This window comes from Bos taurus, chromosome 8, assembly GCF_002263795.3.
Source record: "Bos taurus isolate L1 Dominette 01449 registration number 42190680 breed Hereford chromosome 8, ARS-UCD2.0, whole genome shotgun sequence".
Lineage (NCBI taxonomy): Eukaryota > Metazoa > Chordata > Mammalia > Artiodactyla > Bovidae > Bos > Bos taurus.
In genome coordinates, this window is record NC_037335.1 from 4,210,237 (window position 1) to 4,234,797 (window position 24,561).

The 24,561-nt window shown below is 40.4% G+C and overlaps 1 protein-coding gene across 1 annotated transcript in view; it reads left to right on the top strand.

Annotated features, from left to right (window-relative positions):
• Positions 1-24,561, top strand: part of GALNTL6 (polypeptide N-acetylgalactosaminyltransferase like 6) — a 1,542,469-nt gene that overhangs the window by 270,145 nt on the left and 1,247,763 nt on the right. The window lies entirely within an intron of this gene.

The following is a 24,561-nucleotide window of genomic DNA, read 5'->3' on the forward strand; positions in this document are numbered from 1 at the left end:
GGGATTTTCCAGGTAAGAGTACTGGAGTGGGTTGCCATTGCCTTCTCCGGGCTACAAAGCAGAAGTTCCCAAAACGTGTTTCTTGTGCTGCTGCTAAGTCGCTTCAACGTGTTTCTAGGGTTCAATTAACTTGCTAGAGCAATTCACAGAACTCATTAAATTAGTTTAATTACTAGATTACTTTATTTTTTATAAAAGGATATGCTTCAGGTACAGCCAGTTACAAAAGATGCACAGAGCAAGATATGTTAGAAATGGTCTCAAAATGGTGTTGTGGGAATAGAACAGACATCCAAAGTGGCTCAGCAAGCCAGTCTTTACTTCTGCTGAATGGAGAGCTACAAAGGTCTGGGAGCAAGCACTGCTGCTGCTGCTAAGTTGCTTCAGTCCTGTCCGACTCTGTGCGACCCATAGAAGGCAGCCCACCAGGCTCCCCCGTCCCTGGGATTCTCCAGGCAAGAATTCTGAAGTGGGTTGCCATTTCCTCCTCTGATGCATGAAAGTGAAAAGTGAAGTCACTCAGTTGTGTCCGACTCCTAGCGACCCCGTGGACTGCAGCCCACCAGGCTCCTCCGTCCATGGGATTTTCTAGGCAAGAGTACTGGAGTGGGGTGCCATTGGGAAATCTGCTAGGGTTTGTATCCCTAAGACTAAGGTTCCCTCCTCTGGCTCCTTATAGGCTGTGGACCCAGAGTCACAATCTTACTTGAAGATCACCTAAGGTTTTATTGGTCGATGGGGGCCATGAGAAATACTTCCTGTAAGCTCCTGAGTGGAGTATTCATATTGACTGTTTTCCCCACCCCCTTTAGTTCTCTGCGCATGTCCACAGTAAAGCCTGCAGAATTAGCCTGCCAAACTGTACTTATGAGGAAGGGGAACCAGAAAGGGGAGAGAACAAAGGACTGGCAATGAGCCACCATCTTTTGGAACCTTATTTGAAAGCCAGGTACATGTGTGTATGTATGTGTGTGTGTGTGTGTGTGTGTGTGTGTGTATGTATATATATATATATATATATATATATATATATATATATAACAGAGAAGGCAATGGCATCCCACTCCAGTACTCTTGCCTGAAAAATCCCATGGACGGAGGAGCCTGGTGGGCTGAAGTCCATGGGGTCGCTAAGAGTCGGACACGACTGAGTGACTTCACTTTCACTTTTCACTTTCATGCATTGGAGAAGGAAATGGCAACCCACTCCAGTGTTCTTGCCTGGAGAATCCCAGGGATGGGGGAGCCTGGTGGGCTGCCATCTATGGGGGTCTCACAGAGTCGGACATGACTAAAGCGACTTAGCAGCAGCAGCAGCAGCAGCAGCAGCAGCAGCAGCATAATATATATATATATATATATATATATATAAATACATTTCCTTCTATTTAACTATGCTAAAAAAGGGAATATGGATCATTTATTTCTTATATCTTCCTCTTTGGTAGAAAAGACCCTACATTACTTATATACGTGAGAAGGGAGTTGGAGCTTCCATTGGTCTCAGATTGCCATTCCTTCCCCAAATCTCCAAGTCTTAAGCTTTCTGAACCCAATTCTTTGAGGTGTTTATGGAGACCTCAATAAAGATGTGCAGTTGATAAAATCATTGGCAACTGGCCATTGATTTAACTTTCACCCTTTCCTTCCTCCTAGAGGTCAGAGATTGGGTTGAAAGTCTACCCCTTCAAAGAGATAGTTTGTTGTCTTAGCAATCCCCACCCTTAGGTTTGGTCCAGAGTCACCTTATTAACTTAACAAAAGACCCATCTAATTACTTGTTAAATTCCAGGTTTTAGGAGTTCTATAGTATGCTTGTGGCTATTTTCACCTCTAACCATTCTTCTAGCCATAAAAGCATTCAGAAAACCTGGTAAGAGAATGGTTAGTTTCAATGGCCTTGTTAAGTATGTAACATGGTTGATGTCTTGCATTGCTCTTCGGAAGCTCTCAGGTGGTTATGAATGACAGAAATCTGATAAACTATTTTGGAGGGTTAGTGAAGTTCAGTTCAGTCACTCAGTCATGTCCAACTCTTTGTGACCCCACGGCCCACAGCACGCCAGGCCTCCCTGTCCATCACCAACTCCTGGAGCTTAGCCAAAATCATGTCCATTGAGTCGGTGATGCCATGCAACAGTCTCATCCTCTGTCGTCCCCTTCTCCTCCTGCCCTCAATCTTTCTGAGCATCAGGGTCTTTTCAAATAAGTCAGCTCTTCCCATCAGGTGGCCAAAGTATTGGAGTTTCAGCTTCAGCATGAGTCCTTCCAATGAACACCCAGAAGTAATCTCCTTTAGAATGGACTGGTTGGATCTCCTTGCAGTCCAAGGGACTCTCAAGAGTCTTCTCCAACACCACAGTTCAAAAGCATCAATTCTTCAGTGCTCAGCTTTCTTTATAGTCCAACACTCACATCCATACATGACTACTGGAAAAATCATAGCCTTGACTAGACGAACCTTTGTCAGCAAAGTAATGTCTCTGCTTTGTAATATGCTGTCTAGGTTGGTCATAGCTATTTTTCCAAGGAGCAAGGGTCTTTTAATTTCATGGCTGCAGTCACCGTCTGCAGTGCTTTTGGAGCCCACAAAAATAAAGTCAGCCACTGTTTCCAATGTTTCCCCATTTATTGGCCATGAAGTGATGGGACCAGATGCCATGATCTTGGTTTTCTGAATGTTGAGCTTTAAGCAAACTTTTTTTCATTGCAGTCCCAAAGAAAAGCAATGGCAAAGAATGCTCAAACTACTGCACAATTGCACTCATCTCACAAGCTAGTAAAGTAATGCTCAAAATTCTCCAGGACAGGCTTCAACAGTACACTAACCGTGAACTTCCAGATGTTCAAGCTGTATTTAGAAAAGTCAGAGGAACTGGAGATCAAATTGCCTACATCCATTGGATCATAGAAAGAGCAAGAGAGTTCCAGAGAAAAATCTCCTTCTGCTTTATTGACTACACCAAAGCCTTTGACTGTGTGGATCACAATAAACTGTGGAAAATTCTTCAAGAGATGAGAATACCAGACCACCTGACCCCTGAGAAATCTATATACAGGTCAAGAAGCATCAGTTACAACTGGACATGGAACAACAGACTGGTTCCAAATCGGAAAAGGAGTACGTCAAGACTGTATATTGTCACTCTGCTTATTTACCATATATGCAGAGTACATCATGTGAAATGCTGGTCTGGTTGAAGTACAAGCTGAAACAAGATTGCCGGGAGAAATATCAATAACCTCAGATACGCAGATGACACCACCCTTATGGCAGACAGTGAAGAACAACTAAAGAGCCTCTTGATGAAACTGAATAAAGAGGGTGAAAAAGTCTGCTTAAAATTCAACATTCAGAAAACTAAGATCATGGCATCTGGTCCCATCACTTCATGGCAAATAGATGGGGAAACAGTGGAAACAGTCACAGACTTTATTTTCTGGGGCTCCAAATTTACTGCAAATGGTGACTGCAGCCATGAAAATAAAAGACACTTGCTCCTTGGAAGAAAATTTATGACTGACATAGACAGCATATTAAAAAGCAGAGATGTTACTTTGCCAACAAATGTTTGTCTAGTCAAGGCTATGATTTTTCCAGTAGTCATGTATGGATGTGAGAGTTGGACTATAAAGGAAGCTGAGTGCTGAAGAATTGATGCTTTTGAACTGTGGTGTTGGAGAAGACTCTTGAGAGTCCCTTGGACATCAAGGAGATCCAACTAGTCTATCCTAAAGGAAATCAGCCCTGCATATTCATTGGAAGGACTGATGCTGAAGCTGAAACTCCAATATTTTGGCCACCTAATGCAAAGAACCAACTCATTGGAAAAGACCCTGATGCTGAAAAGATTGAAGGCAGGAGGAGAAGGGGATGACAGAGGATGAGATAGTTGGATGTCATCACCGTCTCAATGGACGTGAGTTTGAGTAAATTCAGAGAGTTGGTGATGGACAGGGAGTCCTGGTGTGCTGCAGTCCATGGTGTTACAAAGAGTTGGATATGACTGAGCAACTGAACTGAATTGAACTGAAATATTCCCGGCAATGTTCTAGGAGAAGTGTTGTTATGAGTAACACAATAAGACAAAGAGTCTTGTACCTGTTCTTTGTATGAAGGAGTCTCACAGATCATTAACGAAGATGTTTTAAATGCAAAAATGTCTTCAACTTTGATTATAAGGAGGTTTTCATTTTATTTTGTGTTGTCTTTATTTTTGTGTATAGCTTTAATTATATGACTTCATTGCATATAAAACAGGTTAAGTGTCACTACTCTTTATAGATATGGGGGCAAGTTTTAAAGAGAATGGCTAATACAATTAAAAACAAACATTCTAAGTATTATGAAACAGTATAAGTGGGCTCAAGAATGAAGATGCAAGACCAACTTTCCATTAAGCACAAGGATCTTAATCAAAACACTGGGTGTCTTCATTCATAAAATTAGGAGATAAGGGTAGATCAATTTTAAGCTTTTCCCAACTCTAACATTCTGCAATATTATAATCACATTCTTGTCCAATTCCAGTTGGCTATCTCCTGTTAATGTAAAGCAATGTATAAAAATGTTTGTGTAATAATGATTAGTATGTGTTGCTCATTAAAATAACGTGTGTCCCTTTAATGTCTAACTGAAGTATTTGTACCATCGCATATTTTATTTTTGTTATTAGCAATTTAAACATGTAGAGAAAATCATTAAGACAATGAAAATCCCAACTTACCCTGACAATGTAAATTTTATTCTCAAATGTATGACTTTGACATAGACAAAACTTAACAGAAGACTTAAAAACCTTAAGTAGAAAATTACAAGAACACCACATCATTTATTTTGAAATTGCTTTTGAAAACCTCATATCTTTTGCTTTGCATCATTAAATTAATTACTCTTTAAAACCCAAAGTATTATAAATATTTTATTGTTAAAATACTCTAAGGAATTTTCTTCTAATTTTATGCCTATAATTTCTAAGAAGTATTAAAATTGTATAATAATAATGAGAGAGATGATATTAATTTTGGCTTTTTTAAGATAATTGATTCTGTAGAGCCTTTAAATTTATTAATCCTTTGTACTAGTGTTTAAAAAATTCCGAACTCAGATACTTGCCTTTGAAATGCTGATAACTTCAAATAATAAGCCATATCTAACAAAATTTGTTTGCCTGACTTTGAAAACTCTATTCAAACTGAGGAATTAGATAAGTTTCTTTCACATAGAGTGCCAAGATCGATAAAAGTATTCCTTCTACATAATATCACCCAGCAGGTACACATCAATGTTTATTGATCAAAATTTTTAAATTCCCTTTGTGGAACAGAGCTACCCTTTAAACTCTCCTCAGTTCAGTTCAGTTGCTCAGTCGTGTCCAAGTCTTTGCAACCCCATGGACTGCAGCACACCAGGACTTCCTGTCCATACCAACTCCCAGAGTCCACCCAAACTCATGTCCATTGAGTCAGTGATGCCATCCAACCATCTCATCCTCTGTTGTCCCCTTCTCCTCCTGCCTGCAATCCCTCCCACCATCAGAGTCATTTCCAATGAGTCAACTCTTCACATGAGGTGGCCAAAGTATTGGAGTTTCAGCTTCAGCATCAGTCCTTCCAATGAACACCCAAGACTGATCTCCCTTAGGATGGACTGGTTAGATCTACTTGCAGTCCAAGGGACTCTCAAGAGTCTTCTCCAACAACACAGTTCAAAAGCATCAATTCTTCGGCGCTCAGCTTTCTTCACAGTCCAACTCTCACATCCATACATGACCACTGGAAAAACCATAGCCTTGACTAGACAGGACTTTGTTGGTAAAGTAACGTCTCTGCTTTTTAGTATGCTATCTAGGTTGGTCATAACTTTCCTTCCAAGGAGTAAGCATCTTTTAATTTCATGGCTGCAATCACCATCTGCAGTGATTGATTTTAGAGCCCCCCAAAATAAAGTCTGACACTGTTTCCACTGTTTCCCCATCTATGTCCCATGAAGTGATGGGACCAGATGCCATGATCTTAGTTTTCTGAATGCTGAGCTTTAAGCCAACTTTTTCACTCTCTTCTTTCACTGTCACCAAGAAGCTTTTTAGTTCCTCTTCACTTTCTGCCATAAGGGTGGTGCCATCTGCATATCTGAGGTTATTGATATTTCTCCCGGCAATCTTGATTCCAGCTTGTGCTTCTTCCACCCACCGTATCTCATGATGTACTCTGCATAGAAGTTAAATAAGCAGAGTGACAATATACAGCCTTGACGTACTCCTTTTCCTATTTGGAACCAGTCTCTTGTTCCATGTCCAGTTCTAACTGTTGCTTCCTGACCTGCATACAGATTTCTCAAGAAGCAGGTCAGGTGGTCTGGTATTCCCATCTCTTTCAGAATTTTCCACAGTTTATTGTGATCCACACAGTCAAAGGCTTTGGCATAGTCAATAAAGCAGAAATAGATGTTTTTCTGGAACTCTCTTGCTTTTCCAAGATCCAGCAGATGTTGGTAATTTGATCTCTGGTTCCTCTGCCTTTTCTAAAACCAGCTTGAACATCTGGAAGTTCAAGGTTCATGTATTGCTGAAGCCTGGCTTGGAGACTTTTCAGCATTAATTTACTAGCGTGTGAGATGAGTGCAATTGTACTCTAGTTTGAGCATTCTTTGGCATTGCCTTTCTTTGGGATTGGAATGAAAACTGACCTTTTCCAGTCCTGTGGTCATTGTGGAGTTTTCCAAATTTGCTGGCATATTGAGTGCAGCACTTTTACAACATCATCTTTCAGGATTTGAAATAGCTCAACTGGAATTCCATCACCTCCACTAACTTTGTTCATAGTGATGCTTCCTAAGGCCCACTTGACTTCACATTCCAGGATGTCTGGCTCTAGGTGAGTGATCTCATCATTGTGATTATCTTGGTCGTAAAGATCTTTTTTGTACAGTTCTTCTGTATATTCTTGCCACCCCTTCTTAATATCTTCTGCTTCTGTTAGGTCCATACCATTCCTGTCCTTTATCGAGCCCATCTTTCCATGAAATGTTCCCTTGGTATCTCTAATTTTCTTGAAGAGATCTCTAGTCTTTCCCATTCTGTTGTTTTCCTTTATTTCTTTGCATTTATCACTGAGGAAGGCTTTCTTTTCTGTCCTTGCTATTCTTTGGAACTCTGCATTCAGATGCTTATATCTTTCATTTTCTCCTTTGCTTTTCACTTCTCTTCTTTTCACAGCTATTTGTAAGGCCTCCCCAGATGGCCATTTTGTTTTTTTGCATTTCTTTTCCATGGGGATGGTCTTGATCCCTATCTCCTGTACAATATCACGAACCTCTGTCCGTAGCTCACCAGGCACTCTATCTATCAGATCTAGGCCCTTAAATCTATTTCTCACTTCCACTGTATAATCATAAGGGATTTGATTTAGGTCATACCTGAATGGTCTAGTGATGTCCTTGTCTTGTGTAATAAGAATGACTCTTCATTTTAATGATGAAATGCACTTTCAGTTTAAGGTACAATTTGGACTTGATAAAGTATTCTCCCATCTATGAAACACATACAGATTGTTCAGAATTTTTATGGAGAATTAGTTACTGGATTTTGTGAGATGCTATATGTTTCATAAAAAAGGCTGAGCACTGAAGAATTGATGCTTTCAAATTGCGATGCTGGAGAAGACTCCTGAGAGTCCCTTGGACTGAAAGGAGATCAAGCTCATCAATCCTAGCAGAAATCAACCCTGAATATTCATTGGAAGCACTGGTGTGATGCTGAGGCTCCAATACTTTGGCCATCTGATGCAAAAGGCTGACAAATTAGAAAAGACCTTAATGCTAGGAAAGGTTGAAGGTAGGAAGAAAAAGCGGTGGTAGAGAATGAGATGGTTGGATGGCATCACCAACTCAATGAACACGAGTTTGAGCAAACTCCTCGACATAGTCAAGGATAGGGAAGCCTCATGTGCTGCAGTCCATGGGGTCACAAACAGTTGGACATGACTCAGTCACCGAACAACCACAGCAGCAAGTGCTGGCTGTATGGGGATTCAGCCTGGAAGATATTAAGGGATTAGTGGTTTGCAGGATTGGCTGCATCCATGGTCTTTTCACTCAGATTCCATCGCTTTTTTTTCTTAGTGTGTTACAGAAAACTCCTATTTTCACTGCTCATGGATATTAAAATAAGGGAGGAACACTTATGTGGAACTCAGGACCCAGGCATGCCATCTGTCTCAACAGATCACAGCCTCCCTAAGTGCACACAGAACATGGAAGAAAGAGTTTCAGAGAAAAGTGTGCCTGCAGTCTACTCACAATGGAATTAGCCAGAGAGAGAGACACTCTCTGGATTCATAGTTCATTTTTTAAAATTCTTAAAAAATAAAGAATGTCACTCTGGTTCCTCATCCTCTGTTTGTTTTTTGTTTTGGTTTTTTTTTTTTTGCTATACATTTATTTCGCCAATCTTGCCATTTTTCTGAGCCCCATTTCATGGGGTCGGTAGAGGATAAGAGGCTGTGTTATCAGATTCTCTTTGAGGAAATGCTTATTTGTTTCTTGCAAACTAAAAGAGGAAAATATTGGTTATTGATGCAGTGACCATAACTAACTCCAAATGAAAACTCTTTGCCTTCAAATTCTCCTGCTCTCTTCTTCTGCATTAATTGATGGACCCCGCCGCTGCCATCCTGCATGGCCATGCTCCCTGTGGTTCGGTATCGATTTTCTGGAAGAGATGTATTCAGGAAACTGCTCCTGAATCTAATTCTTCCATTCAGCTTTCCTTTCTATTAGTTTAAACAGACAACACCGTCTCTTTCTCACTCAAGAAATATGCCAAGGAAATACACAGACAAGTCCCAGGGCCCAGGGCATTCATTAAACCAGAAGCACTGTAAACATTTATTATATCAGAAATAGCACACTGCATGCCACTGACCAAAAAACAGATGTGTCAAAATGATGCATTGCCTGAATTCTGTCTCACTTTCCTCTTTCTTTTCTACCTGAGAAAAAACAAGGTAGTCTTAGAAAAAGTGAAATGAAATAAAATTGGAGACTGAGTTGCAGCATGAATGATATCAAAACTTTCTGCAAATCTAATAAAAGTAAATTGTTAGAGGTCATTACTTTTCATGTTTATTGATCTTTAGCTGCTGACATCATTATTAGCTAGTGGAAAAGCAGATTTATCATGAAGTTCTCAAATACGATGTTAAGAGAAGGACAAAGTAAAGGTAATTTTTTATTGGAGGAAATATGCTCATCAACAAAAACCAACCAGTGAAGGACCCATAGTCAACTTAGAAAAACATTTTTCTACAGATAGTAAATTATATAAAAACAGGTGAAATGTTCATTTTTCTAAATTACATTACATATATGTTCCATTAAAATCACATTTTAAAGTGAGGCAAGGATGAGCAAAACATTTTTCCACTTGAGTTTACTAATTTGTATTCTCCAGAATTGTTCTTCGGGTCTCTGAAATGTCTGACAACACAACAGGAGTGTTACTAATTAAATTATATACTCCTTGTATCAGCTCCACAAAGGCTGCTGCTGCTGCTAAGTCGCTTCAGTCGTGTCCGACTCTGTGCGACCCCATAGACGGCAGCCCACCAGGCTTCCCCATCCCTGGGATTCTCCAGGCAAGAACACTGGAGTGGGTTGCCATTTCCTTCTCCAATGCATGAAAGTGAAATTTGAAAGTAAAGTCGGTCAGTCCTGTCCGACTCTTAGTGACCCCGTGGACTGCAGCCTACCAGGCTCCTCTGCCCATGGGATTTTCCAAGCAAGAGTACTGGAGTGGGGTGCCATTGCCTTCTCCAATCCACAAAGGCAGGGACCTTGTTAGTCTTTCTTTTATTTCCACAGGGCCTGGCACACAGAAGAAATTCAGTAAATATTGTGGAAGGATGAGTGACCCACAAGTCTTAATGCAGTTCTGAAGAATCTGAGTTAACAACTGGCCATTGTACTTGGGCCCATTGACCACTGCATTCAAATAACATCCTGTTACTTTAATATCCCATCATGTTACGCACATGTGTGCTCAGCTCCTAAGTCGTGTCTAATTCTTTGTGACTGTATCCCACCAGCCTCCTTTGTTCATGGAATTTTCCAGGCAAGAATAGTGGAGTGGGTTGCCATTTCCTTTTCCAGGAGGTCTTCCCAACCTAGGGATCGAACCTGAGTCTCCTAGATCTGTCTCCTGCCTTGGCAGGTGGATTGTTTACCACCAAGCCACCCGGGAAGCCCTTCCATCAGGATGCTACAGTGCAAAAGAAAGAGAAAGGAGGCAATTGGCTTCTTCGAGCCTTTGAAAAAGGATTTGCAGGTAGAAGAAAATCGAAGACACAACATAAATTTGGTAACACGTTCAGAACTCTTTCAGCATGAGTTGTTTATTCTATTCCTGGATCTCTGAAGCAAAACAAGCACTGGGATTCATGTATGTTTTTGAAATGTATTTGCCCAGTAGTGAGATTTCTGGAGAGGGAAGTAAGTCAGAAAGAGAAAAACAAATATCATATAGTATTGCTTATGTGTGAAATCTAGAAAAATTATACAGATGAACTTATTTGCAAAGCAGAAAGAGACATAGACTTAGAGAATAAATGTATGGATACTGAAGAGGGAGGGAGTGGATGAATTGGGAGGCTGAGATTGATATACATACACTACTATGTACAAAATAGATAACAAATGGGATTCTACTACACAGCACAGGGAACTCTACTCAGTGCTCTGTGGTGACCTAAATGGGAAGGAAATTTTAAAAGAGGAGATATATACCTACAAATACACACACACACATAGAGAGAGAGAGTTTATTAGTTTCTGCTGTAAAGCAAAGTGAATCAGTCTCATACATATATATATACACATATATATACATATATACATACATATATGCATGAGACTCATGCAGTCTCCTGCATACTTATGACATATGCATGATATAAATATGTGTATATATATATATATATGCATGAGACTGATTCACTTTGCTTTACAGCAGAAACTAATACAGCACTGTAAAGCAACAATACTCCAATAAAAATTACTAAAAAAGTAAATTCAGAAAAAGAAAGAAAGAAACAGGGGACATAGAAAGGCTTCCATTGCCCAGGAGGCTCCCAGGGTCCCGCTTAGTTCAGGTATAAGAGCCATCTGGTAAATAAGTCATTTCCCCCCAGTCACTCCAGGAGACAGCAATCATGAGTCAGTGATTCTTTCATATGCTTTCATTAGAAAAACACCCTCAAAGGACCTCCTCCCATAAGGCTGGAGTCCATGTGTAATAGGTGTCATGCGGTGGTAAATAAAATATTCTTTCATGAACTAAAAATCCTTCCTAAGGGTACCTACTTATAATGTGTACATTCTGAAGTAATAACCAATCTGTTTCCAAATTTGCCACTTAAAACTTTTTTTTTTGGTCACAATTCCAGAAGGCATTTTCGCAGGTCCATGCCAAGTGCTAACAGCATGCAGAGCAGAAAGCTCCAATTTGCATTCTCCAAAAAAGGACAGCTCGACCAGATTTAATGTATTTTGGCTGGCAATTTGTATGCTTAGTCTTTGCCCAACATACTTTACTTTGAAAGACCCAAGCTATAAAGCCTAGAATTATCGTTTATATTAGGAAGCCTGATAGAGTTGTTTCCACTGACATGGCACCCGCTCTGGCAGTAGCATAATTTTATTTTAAAGAGATGGGAGTGTTCCTTGTGGACAAAAAAAGGCATCGTAGGCTTTGCAGTGATTATTTTGGAGCTCATCTCTTCTACCTTTCTGTAAACGCTAAAGTACTTTTGGGTGATTTTGACATATATGCATAACCATACACTATGTATTTCTTTTGGGGCCAAATTTGATTTTAAAATACTGGGGCTTTGCAAAACCAGATTTTATTTTATCCTTTTTTAACAAAGGATTCATAAAATGTTCAGTTAACTTTTTCCCCTTTATTAAATTCTTTCTCTGCATACACTGTATAGCAGGGAGACAAGCAAGCAAAGGGCAAAACAGAAGGGAAGTTTTCCCATTTCTTAGCTCCATGAAGGCCCTGCCCTTGTGCTACTAGACTATCCTTTGTCAGAGAAACAAAAGGCAATTGTCAGTTCCTTCCCATTTTCTTTTTCATTTGTCTATATTGGATATTTGTATTTAAATTATTAAATACGAAGCTTAATTTATCAGTAACAAACCATACAATCATAGAATGGTCTATAGACGTACGCCCTACATTGCAACTCATGGATGGAAAGATGGGATTTTATTTTTCTCAGGTTCTCAGAACCACCTTTCCTTTCAACAGTGGAGAAATATAATCTTTTAAATCAAGATAGCAGATATTTTCAATTAAAAATGCAGGATCTATTGGGTCAGTTCTCAGTCAAATGTAGATTTCTCTCCATTCTTACCTTTATGCCTCTCCATGGAACACTGACATTTAGCCTTGTTATCTTAGGTTTTGTTTCCTGAGCATCAGTCCCTGAAGGAAGGATACAAACATGAATAATTTATTTGGAAAAGGAACCTAGGTAATAGCAGGAGAACCATGAAGAAGTAAGGCAGGAAAAGAAAGACCACAAGTAGAAAACAAGAGTATTAAGCCAGGCCACTGACACCTGCCATGAGTTTATTTCTGCTTGAGGAAGCCTGGGCATTTGTTACAGCTTTTTTTTTTCTTTTTTCTTAAGTCAATATAGAGTTGATTTAAAATGTTGTATTAGTTTCTGGTGTACAGCAAAGTAATTTGGATATACATATACATATATTCTTTTTCATACTCTTTTCCCTTATCGTTTATTACAGGATACTGAATGTAGTTCCCTGTGCGATATAGTAGGAGCCTCTTGTTTATCCACCCTGTATATACCAGCCTTCATCCGCTAGCCCCAGGTCCCAATCCTTCTCTCTTGCCTTCCCGTCTTGGCAGCCGCAAGTCTGTTCTCTGTGTCTTTGAGTCTGTTTCGGTTTTGTGCTGCTGCTGCTGCTAAGTCGCTTCAGTCGTGTCCGACTCTGTGCGACCCCATAGACCGCAGCCCGCCAGGCTCCGCCGTCCCTGGGATTCTCCAGGCAAGAACACTGGAGTGGGTTGCCATTTCCTTCTCCAATGCATGAAAGTGAAAAGTGAAAGTGAAGTCGCTCAGTCGTGTCCGACTCCTAGCGACCCCATGGACTGCAGCCCACAAGGCTCCTCCATCCACCGGATTTTCCAGGCGAGAGTACTGGAGTGGGGTGCCATTGACTTCTCCACTGCATGAAAGTGAAAAGTGAAAGGGAAGTCGCTCAGTCATGTCCGACTCCTAGCGACCCCATGGACTGCAGCCCACGAGGCTCCTCCGTCCATGGGATTTTCCAGGCGAGAGTACTGGAGTGGGGTGCCATTGCCTTCGGTTTTGTAGATAAGTTCATTTGTGTCGTATTTTAGATTCCTCATGTAAGTGATGTCATCTGGTGTTTGCCTTTCTATTTCTTAATTACTGAACTGATGATAATCTTGTGGTTCATCCATGTTGCTATAATGGCACTCTTCCATTCTTTTTTATGGTTGAGTAAAATACTTTGGCCACCTGATGTGAAGCGCTGACTCAGTAGAAAGTACCCTGATGCTGGCAGAGATTGAGGGCAGGGGGAGAAGGGGGAAACAGAGGTTGAGATGGTTGAATGACATCACCAATTCAATGGACATGACTTTGAGCAAACTCGAGGAAATAGTGAAAGATGGAATCCTGGTGTGCTACAGTCCATGGGGTTGCAAAGAGTCAGATATGACTTAGTGACTGAAAAATATTTCGTTTTTATGTACCACATCTTCTTTATCCATTCATCTGTTGATGGATATCTAGGTTGCTCCTATATCTTGGCTATTGTGAATAGTGCTGCTATGAACACTGGGTGCATATATTTTTTCCAGTTATAGTTTTCTCTGGATACATGCCCAGGAGTGAGACTGCTGGATTATATGGTATTAAAAACTCTATTTTTAGTTTTTTAAGGAAACTCCATACTATTCTCCATAGTAGCTGCACCTATTTTCATTCCCATTGACAGTGCAAGAGGGGCAACTCTGGGGATTGTAGCGGTCCACCTGAGATGCTTTCTCCTGGTTGTAAGGCAGGGAGGATTTACAATGCATTTACTATCATCTACCTTGTGTTGAGATTACCTGGCAAAGGCAAAGGCAGCTTCCATTTCTGACACCCCAGGAGCTGATGAAGCAGAAAAAGACCTTGGGCAAAGGGTGAAGGCAGAAGTCAGCATCTCAGGCTCTGTGCAACTCCAGGATGTTTGGGCACACACTGCCAGCATCTCCTCTACCAACCTTGTAGCATAGGTTACTATGGTGACCTGACGCTTCTGCAAGCATCCATGAGATGTAAACAGCTTTTTATTTTATATCACTAATATCTCATTTTTGCTGCATGAGCACATCTGTCTGTATCAGCTTGGACTTCAAAAAACAAACAAAAACTGAGAGATCATGTATTGTTTGAGAAGTACTGCTTCAGTGGCCCCTAACTCTGACCTGAGGCCCCAGTCATAGAGATTGAGCCAATATTGCAGGTTTTTGTATTGTTTAGTTTGGTTAGAACCCCTAACTGGACAGAATACAGGACCATGCCTCACTTCTTTGGAAAGAGCTCAGGGGACATTGAGCTTCTTTACAGATGGGCATTGAGCACATCCTTAAAGGCTAATGAACATCTTAACATGCCTGATAGGATACCAGTGTTTCACATATGATGTCCACCCCAACCTGCTCACCAGCCAGTGGGGAGCAGAAGCTCAGAGAGAGAGCTGGTTGACCTGAGGGGCTAGTGCCAGGTGGAAAAATTCACAGTGGTGAGCTGGTTTACCAGATGCCCCACAAAAAGCACACAACAGCAATGATGGTGGGATGAGAAAGGGTGGCTGTCTCTAGGCAGGCTTGCTGAAGGCTTAAGACACCAGGATCTCAAACTCTGCCATCATCTCTGTGGTCACTTTTACCCGGGAGAGGCAAGGGAGTTGTTCTGCACTTTGGGTTTAGAATCTGTTCTGTGGGCTTCTTGTAGCTCTTTATCCCTTCAAGTTTAAAAGCAAACTTAGTGTTTTCAGAAAATCTTTTTTTTTTTTTTTTCCAAAATGTTTTACCATGCAGTTGTCTCTGCTAACACACACACACACACACACACACACACACACACACTCACACTGTACATACTCAAATTCGTGTGTCACTTTGTTAATAATCCAGGCTATACCTGCATGCATGCTAAGTCACTTCAGTCATGTCCCACATCTTTGTGACCCCGTGGACTATAGCCCGCCAGGCTCCTCTGTCCGTGGTATTCTCCAGGCAAGAATACTGGAGTGTGTCGCCACGTTCTCTTCCAGGGGATCTTCCTGACCCAGGGATTGAACCTGCCTCTCTTGTGTCTCCTGTATTGGCAGGTGGGCTCTTTATCACTAGTGCCACCTGGGAAGCCCAAGCTATACCTACCCTTTCCCTTAAAAACGAAACTTGTATCAAGTTATTGCTGCTGCCTGAATATTCAGAGAGGGGAATGGGGTACCAGAATACACAGTGGAAACAGCCTCACAGCATTTCTTAAAGGACATTTGAGACTCATGATTCTCGATACAAGGACACGTGAATAGGATAAAAAAATAAAAGGTAAAGTCAAGCTACTTTTGAAGATAATGAACTCAAGTCTACAGTTTTCATGACCAGCCTAAATACATTCACACCTAGAATTTGAATCTGGAAACCAAATCTTCATGATGGGCATTTGACATTTTCCAAACCCTGTTTTATGTGAAAAGCTTTGGGAAGACCTTTCAGAAACCAAATAGGGTGCGTTTTAAAACATTAATACAGGGAATCAGCAGACCAGCTACCAGGAGTCATTGTAGTCGACTTAAACACACAGACATCAGACACGTGGGCATGGGCCCAAGGTGAAACAAGGCCAGACTGTAGGCATCCTTCCTCTTGAAAGCTGCTTTCTCCAGTGCCTGTGGTGTGGGCAGCGCTGAGCTATGCCTGGAAGAAAGTCTTTTCTAGGCCACGGCAGACAAAGACAGAGATGTGTGTCCTTGACACAAGGGACCTCGAAGGCCCTCAGTGTTTACCCCACTGCCAGCCAAACATTGCATTAATATAGAAACAGCCCCTTAACAATTGGGATAGAATTCTGTGGCTGCTGATGAAACATGCCAGGTGCTTCAGCCAGAGTAAATTAATGGACTCGTGTGTGTGTGTATGTGTGTGTCCCTGAGCTCAAGCACATGCAAAGGTCATTTTCCATGGCAATAGATACCCTAGAACAGAGTCAATGTTTTATTTCAGTTTTACATTTGAAGTCCTTTCAAAGTAAATAAAATGTATCCATGAGCCAATTAAAGGTGAATGTGATCACAAAGAATGAGATTTAGAAATAAATATATGTCTATATAAAAAATGGGTACCTCTATACAAAAAATCCAAATTAATAATAAAGTTCTAAGGCTATTGTAAAAGCTGAGGAAAAATAAATCATATATTTTTATAAATAGTTAAAGTTTGACTTCCTGAGTTTAGTAAAAATTTCTTTTTATTGCTGGCATGTAACATATTCAGAGCTACTTCATGATAAATCTGACAGATGTATTTTATATTTTCCATGTAGAGCATAGTTAATATTTGATGCTGGTAACTTCAGTGTATTGAAATAACTCAAGAGATTAGAATAATTCTAGTTAAACACCTGTTTTTATAATAGAATTTTAAACAAAGGAGTAGAGAGTTTATGTTCAAAGAAAGGTAATTTAAGTGGCACTTTCTACTTTTTAACCTATTTGTTTTAGATAAATTAAACATGCAAAATTAACCAGACAAAATGGTAAAAAAAAACTAAATACTAAAATAATAATTTGTGATATATTCATATTGGTCTGAATTTTAAAGCAAGTAGTGTAACTTTCTTCCTCCCTTCCTTCTATTTTTCTTTCTTTTAATGATCCAAGGCCCTTCTTACTTCTGTTATTGGCTTCAAACATTATACCATAGGGCATTGTACTCTTCAGCATTCATAGGAGAATGAATTCTTTCAACTCCTAGTTGAAGAGGACTTATAACAAACCCTTACAGAATTAATTTGGCTTTATAACAGGGACCAAGGGAATTCCTGGTCTTCCCTGGTGGCAGACAGTAAAGAATCTGCCTGCAACGCAGGAGACAGGGGTTTCATTCCTGGATTGGGAAAATCCTCCAGAGAAGGGAATGACAACCCACTCCAGTGTTCTTGCCTGAGAAATCCCATGGACAGAGGAACCTGGCAGGCTACAGTCTATGAGGTCACAAAAGAGTCGGACATGACTGAATGACTAACACTTTCACTTTCAAGGGAATGCCAAGACCTGCTTGTCATCTTTCCTCTGTATAAGTAAGTAAGTGAAGTAGCTCAGTCTGTTAACTCTTTGCGATCCCATGGACTGTAGCCTACCAGGCTCCTCTGTCCATGCAACTGTCCAGGCAAAAGTACTGGAGTGGGTTGCCATTTCCTTCTCCAGGGTATCTTCCCGACCCAGGGATCGAACCCAGGTCTCACACATTGCAGGGAGACACTTTACCGTAGGAGTCACCAGGGAAATTATTCCTCCGTATTCCTCCAGAAACCCATTCCTCTGTATGGGTCTAGGTAATTGGAACTGTAGGCGTGGAATGAGTGAGTGAAAGTCGCTCAATCATGTCCAACTCTTTAGTACCCCGTAGACTATACAGTTCATGGAATTCTCCAGGTCAGAATACTGAAGAGGGTAGCCTTTCCCTTCTCCAGGGGATCTTCCCAACCCAGGGATGGAATCCAGGTCTCCCACATTGCAGGTAGATTATTTACCAGCTGAGCCACAATGGAAGCCCAAGAATACTGGAGTGGGTTGGGTAGGGTAGGGTAGCCTATCCCTTCTCCAGCAGATCTTCCCAACCTGGGAATGGAACAGGGATATCCTGCATTGCAGGCAGTTTCTTTACCAACTGTGTTATCCTGGACCTCCATGCAAACGGAAAACAAAATATCCCTTTCTTATCTACTGGATCAGCAATCCATAACCCCTCTTATGGGCCTCTCTGAGAAACAAAATGAGGAGAAAATGGCCCCTGCTTTCCTTCTACCTGCTCTCAGGGCAAACCCCGTCCACGCTAAGCTACAGGCATGGGGAGAATGGAGAAGACCTGTTTCCAGCTGGGTCTATTCAGAGGAGAGTGGAGTTTTGGTCCTGTTGAAGGAATATTATACTCTAGAACTGACAGCTGTCCTAAGACATCACTGTTGCTTACCCTTCTCCCCAACAATGTTCTTTTTTTCCACTTTGAGTTTGTTTGTTTGTTTGTTTAATTGGAGGATAATTGCTGTACAATATTGTGTTGGTTTCTGCCATACATCACCATGAATCAGCCATAGGCATACATATGTTTCCTTCCTCTTGAACCTCCCTCCCACCTCCCACCTCCCACCTGCCACCATCCCACTTCTCTAGGTTATCACACAGCACTGGATATGAGCTCTCTGAGCCATATAGCAAATGCCCACTGGCTCTCTATTTTACATGTGGTGATGCATATCTTTCAATGCCACTCTCTCCATTCATCTCCCCCTCTCCTTCCCGCCCCCCTCTCCTTCCCCCACTGTGTCCACAAGTCTGTTCTGTATGTCTGCATCTCCACTGCTGCCTGCAAATTTGTTCATCAGTACCATCTTTTTAGATTCCAAGAATGTTATTGAGGTAACTGAAGCTTCTTAACAAAAAAAGATAGCAGGGAAAAATAAAGTTTTGAAATAGCTTGTCAGATATCTGAAAAACCTCACCATTGGAGACTGGTTTGTGCTAGAAATCAGCTGCAAACTTTTCTTCCAACACAGCCCCAAGTCCAAGATGGGCAGAGCAAACCCCGAGTCCATCGAGTCAACTAGACGTGGCAAATGGGACAAGGTGCTTCTCCTGAACTGCCTCTCCCTCACTCTTCTAGGGCAGGTATGACTGGACAGCCCCTCCACTGAGGGTGGACACAGTCATACTGCTCACAAGCTGAAGACAGCCAGCTTCTAAGTGACTGGGGTCTGCTGGCTCTCCAGACAGACCCAGAGATATAGATTTAACATATGCTAATGCTATGCTAAGTCACTTCAGTCGTGTCCGACTCTGTGCGACCCCACAGACGGCAGCCCACCAGGCTCCCCCGTCCCTGGGATTCTCCAGGCAAGAACACTGGAGTGGGCTGCCATTTCCTTCTCCAATGCATGAAAGTGAAAAGTGAAAAGTGAAAGTGAAGTCGCTCAGTCGTGTCTGACTCTTAGTGACCCCATGGACTGCAGCCTAACAGGCTCCTCCGTCCATGGGATTTTCCAAGCAAGAGTACTGGAGTCGGGTGCCATTGCCTTCTCCGAGATTTAATATAAGAGAATCTGAAATGGAATTCTCATCCATCCTGAGGTAATCAACTTTGGGAAAATATGTGCAATGTGCTTCAATACAGCAATGACTCTAACAAAAAAAAGTGTTAGTGCATTGCAATTAAATACATAGCAACCAAGAGTGTACTCCCTAATGGAATAGTGGGGAAATACAACTCTCAGTCCAGTAGACACATTGCTGAGTTAAGATGACTATAAACAAAATAAATTAAAAAAAAACTTTCATTGATAATGAAAAAGATTAACTTAAAATTCTTCCATTCAAAGGCAGACAGTGTGAACCTTAGTCATTTTCACAACATTTTTCTCCGTCTGTTGTTTATATACTTGAACTTATATTTTATGTACTATATTGAATTATGCAAAAATCATTTACCATTTGCCAAAAGCATAATTTTCTTTTCTGGAAAAGCCTTGTATATATTATTTAAATAGTTGTAGGGTACTCCAAAAATGCAAGAATCATAATCAGTTACAGTATTAAATTTGTTAACTATTTATGCTCTTACCTATAGAAATAGCTTCCTATTGAAATACTTGCCATAAATATGTGTTTCCCAATTGTAGATCATTTCTTAGAGTACATATGGGAAGTCTAAGTATTCAGATCAGAGTTTATGAACATACTTAAGACCCAATATATTACAAAATATTTTCCAAAAAGTTTATATCAATATTCATTTCCCATAGCAACTTGTAACACTGCTGGAACTAAATATTATCAGTTTTTAAAAGCTGTAGTAATTAAGCAAGCAAAACAGGTTATAGAAGTTGTTTTTAAAGCATAGTTATCATATTATAAATAAACAGTTTTGACACATTTATTTGACATGTTTTATCTTCAGTGATTTGTTTGTTAAAATACTTTACTTGATTTACTATTTCTGCATTTTTCTTATCAACATGCATAAAAAATCATTATAATACTATATTATATTGATTATATTATGATTTTTGCCTTGTTGCAAGTTTTCTCCCAAGTTGATAGCATTTTTGTTTTATGATTTTTCAATGAAAATAATTAAAGTGAAATTTTTTCTTCTTTACAATTTTTCTTTCAGCCCTTGTTTTTTAAAAATATTTAATTTGAAAAATCAGGTAAACTTTTGTCTAACTTCTATTACTTTACTAACTTTAAAATATTAATTGTATTATTAATTGTATTTTTAATCAACTTTGTCTCCATCTAGAATGACTTGAGATGAGAATGTTAATTGAGCTCTTTGTGCCAAAATCCTTCCACTGATTGAGGATCTGTGTTAGATCTTGCATTATGTGGGTACCGCATGCATATATGGACACTGCTCCCTTCTCAAGTAACTTTTTTCCCATCTAAGTTTTTAGTCCAGCATTAGAACCAACCTGATTTCATTAATGTGGTAGTACTCCTTGCTATAATATCTGACCTTATATATTTTCTCTACTTCCCTTGTGGCTCAGATGGTAAAGAATCTGACTGCAATGCAGGAGACTTGGGTTCTCCAGTCTCCAATGCAGGGACCCAGGAGTCCCTGGGTCAGGAAGATCCCCTGGATAAGGGAATGGCAACCCACTCCAGTATTGTTGCCTGAAGTATCCTATGAACAGAGGAGCTTGGTGGGCTATGGTCCATTGGGTTGCAAAGAGTCAGACACGACTGAGCAACACTTTCACATCTCTTTTTAAAAAATATTTTTTTTTTACTCACACCTTAACACCCATGCCTTCTGAACATAAAGTAATGTTGAATAATTTATTGAGATTGAATTAAATACATAGATCAATTTTGAGAAAAATTGATTTCCCACCCAGCTACCAAATATGTGTGTTCTTTTGTTAAGTTTTCTTTTATTTATTTCAGTGAAGTTTTGCAGTTATCTTGGTTGTATTTTATTTTCAGGTTGATTTTTTTTTTCCTTATACATGGATATTGTTCTGTGGAGTATGTGTGTGTGAATGTGTAATGTGTGTGTCTGTGTGTGTATGCGTGCATGAATGGATGAATGGGCATGTGTACACACATTTTATCTAATATTATTCACCCTAATCCCCTTTTCTGGTTTATTCTTCAAGGTTGTTTTATATAATTTACCAACAGCAAGAGCTTTACTTCTTTTCCCATAATTAGTGCTATCTCATTGTCATCCTGTTTATTTGAAATTACTTATTATTTCTTGGATCAAGTAGTTGCATTACTATTGTTTAATGATTCCATGGAAATCTCATATCTCTCCCTCCTTTCAGATTTCTTTCAAGTTTTTAAGTTTGGAAAAGAGGACATTTAGAAGATGGTGTTGAACATTTGTTTCTGGTTCTTTGTCCTTTCTAATCCTCGATTTTCATGTCTCAGCCACCAGACTGAACAATCTTTTATTGAAATATGTACAAACTTCGGCTACAGCAGAATCCTCCTAGAGGAGGTGCATCTTTCTTGCAATTAAGAGAGGATCGAGAATCTGAGTCTTGAAAAGAGCTGTCTCCATCTAGGAAAATGTAAGGTGAACAGATTTCTGGGTTGCTATGAAGGGAGACCAGTTGTCCATGGAGACAGGATCCTGTGCCATGAGGGGACAGTGCTCCAGCTTACTTAGTGTGGGAAGCTGGCTGTCCCCCTGGTTCAAGATGAAGAGGAGGGGCAGTTGTGGAGGAAACCCACCTCTTCTGCTGGCTTCCAGAAACAGAGACCATTTGGGACGTGCCCTGTAGAGGGCCCCTAATTTCCCACTCCAGTGACAGAGGGTCACCGAGGAAAACGCCAGCTTCCTCTCAGCCAGTGACGGTCATCTACTCATAGTGCTTGACCTCACAAGGTAACCCGGATGGGTGGAAGGGATATTACACTCGCTGACACAGAGAAAGATAACTGTCTCTTTAGAAGGGTCCTATGGCTTTAAGGGGGTGCATAGTGGCTCAGTGGTTAATAATCTGCATGCAGTGCAGGAGACACAGGAAAGGTGGGTTTGATCCCTGGGTGGGGAGATCCCCCAGAGAAGGAAATGGCAATCAAGCCACTTCAGTATTCTTGCCTGAAGAATCCCATGGATGGAGGAGCCTGGTAGGCTACAGTCCATAGGGTCACAAAGAGTCAGACATGACTGACTGACTGAGGGCACAGTAGCACACAGACATGTGACTTAGAAGAACTAGGTTTTGAATCACTTGAACACTTGGAATATGGACACACAAATGAGAGCAGAACTAGAACAAAACTGAACAATTTAAAGTGTAAATGAGGAGTTTTAAAGAGATTTAAAACAACCAAAATGATTTCCAGAAATTGAAAAAAAAAAGTCATGATCCTAAATTTTTGAAAAATAAAATATGACTGTGTTACAAATGACATGTTTCAGACTACATTTAGGTTTGTATGTGGTATGATTTTTATTCCTACTGTGACGCTTATTTGACACCTAGGCAAAAGGCAGACCACCAGGAAGTAGTCTGAGTGGCCTTAACTGCCACTGACATGGTCTATGTTCTGGTCATTCTGTTATGTGATCTCCCCAGGGTGGAAAAGCAGACGGGAGCATGTCTGATGGAAATAGGGAGGGGGCTAGGCACCCAGGAGTCCTGGAGGAAGGAGAATACTCCTAACAGGACAGGGGAGAGAACTTGGGAACTGTTTGGTCTTGGAAAAAGTTGCTGGGTATAGAGCTGTGCTGTTGAATTTGTAAAATCTCAGTTCCAAATAAAATAAATGTATGTTTTTTTCTAAGGAGATTGAGGTAATTCTCCAGAAAAAAAAAAAAAATAGGTGTTTCTTTGTGCTCAAAGAAGACCATACAAACCTGAATTAGTAAAACATGGATGAGCCTCAAGGAATGAAGATGATTAAACACTTAAGACAGAAACTAGTCTATAAATGCAAAATACATTTCATTATTCCTGTGCAGATAAATACATATATAGATATATGTATTTGTTGTTAAGTCACTAAGTGGTGTCCGACTCTTTGTGACTCCATGGACTGTAGCACACCAGGCTTCCTTGTCCTTCACTATCTCCCAGAGTTTGCTCAAACTCAAGTCCATTGAGTTGGTGATGCCATCCAACCATCTCATCCTTTGTCTTCCCTTCTCCTTATATATAAATATTAATTCATAAATGCATATTTGTGAATGAAATATGCTAAGAACATGTGTATGCATTATCTTATACTTCTTTTTTCCCTATTATTATTTATTCCCTATTATAACTTAAAAAATTCAAGCATGTTTCACCTTTGATTTATCCTTCTCCAGGCTACTCTATATTATTTGAATTTTATTATTATTTTTATCATTTTATTATTTGAATGTTATTTGAACATTCATGAAGACTTTGAGAATTACATTTCTCTAGTACTCTTGCCTTGAAAATTCCATGGACGGAGGAGCCTGGTGGGCTACAGTCCATGGGGTCACTAAGAGTCCGCACGACTGAGCGACTTCACTTTCACTTTTCACTTTCATGCATTGGAGAAGGAAATGGCAGCCCACTCCAGTGTTCTTGCCTGGAGAATCCCAGGGACAGGGGAGCCTGGTGCGCTGCCGTCTATGGGGTCGAACAGAGTCGGACACAACTGAAGCAACTTAGCAGCAGCAGCAGCGGCAGAGAGACAAAAGATTTTTAAAAGAAATACATGAAAGTTATGTATTTTGGAATCAGAAGGCTGGTATGTTTTGAGGATAGACATAGAAACAGATTTAAATAGAGCATCAACAGAGTTTCTTGTGTATGTCAGGGCCTCCAAATGCACAGCCCACGATTTGAGTTGGGCATTGAGACCTCACCCTTCACACTGCTCATTGTCCTGTTTTGTTGAATTGCACGTAGAAATGACATTTAGTCTGCAGAATTCTCGGATGAGTTACTGATACATACAAGAGAGCAGACTTATTTACAACGCTTTTCAAGGTCTTCAGGTTAATTTTTGCAGAACTTGTTCTATTATGTGAATAAAAACTAGTACTGTGAAACTTGGGCTCTGAGGAGAAAGACAGATGCTAAGTGCTATGCATCTTCTTCACTAGAAGCATTTGGTATGAATTCTGGGGGGGAATTAATGACTCTACTGTATTAGCCATGAGGGGCACACACTGTATACGAATATGCTGGAAACAGTGATCCACTGAAACCCAGAACTGTTTGAAATCAGTTATTTAC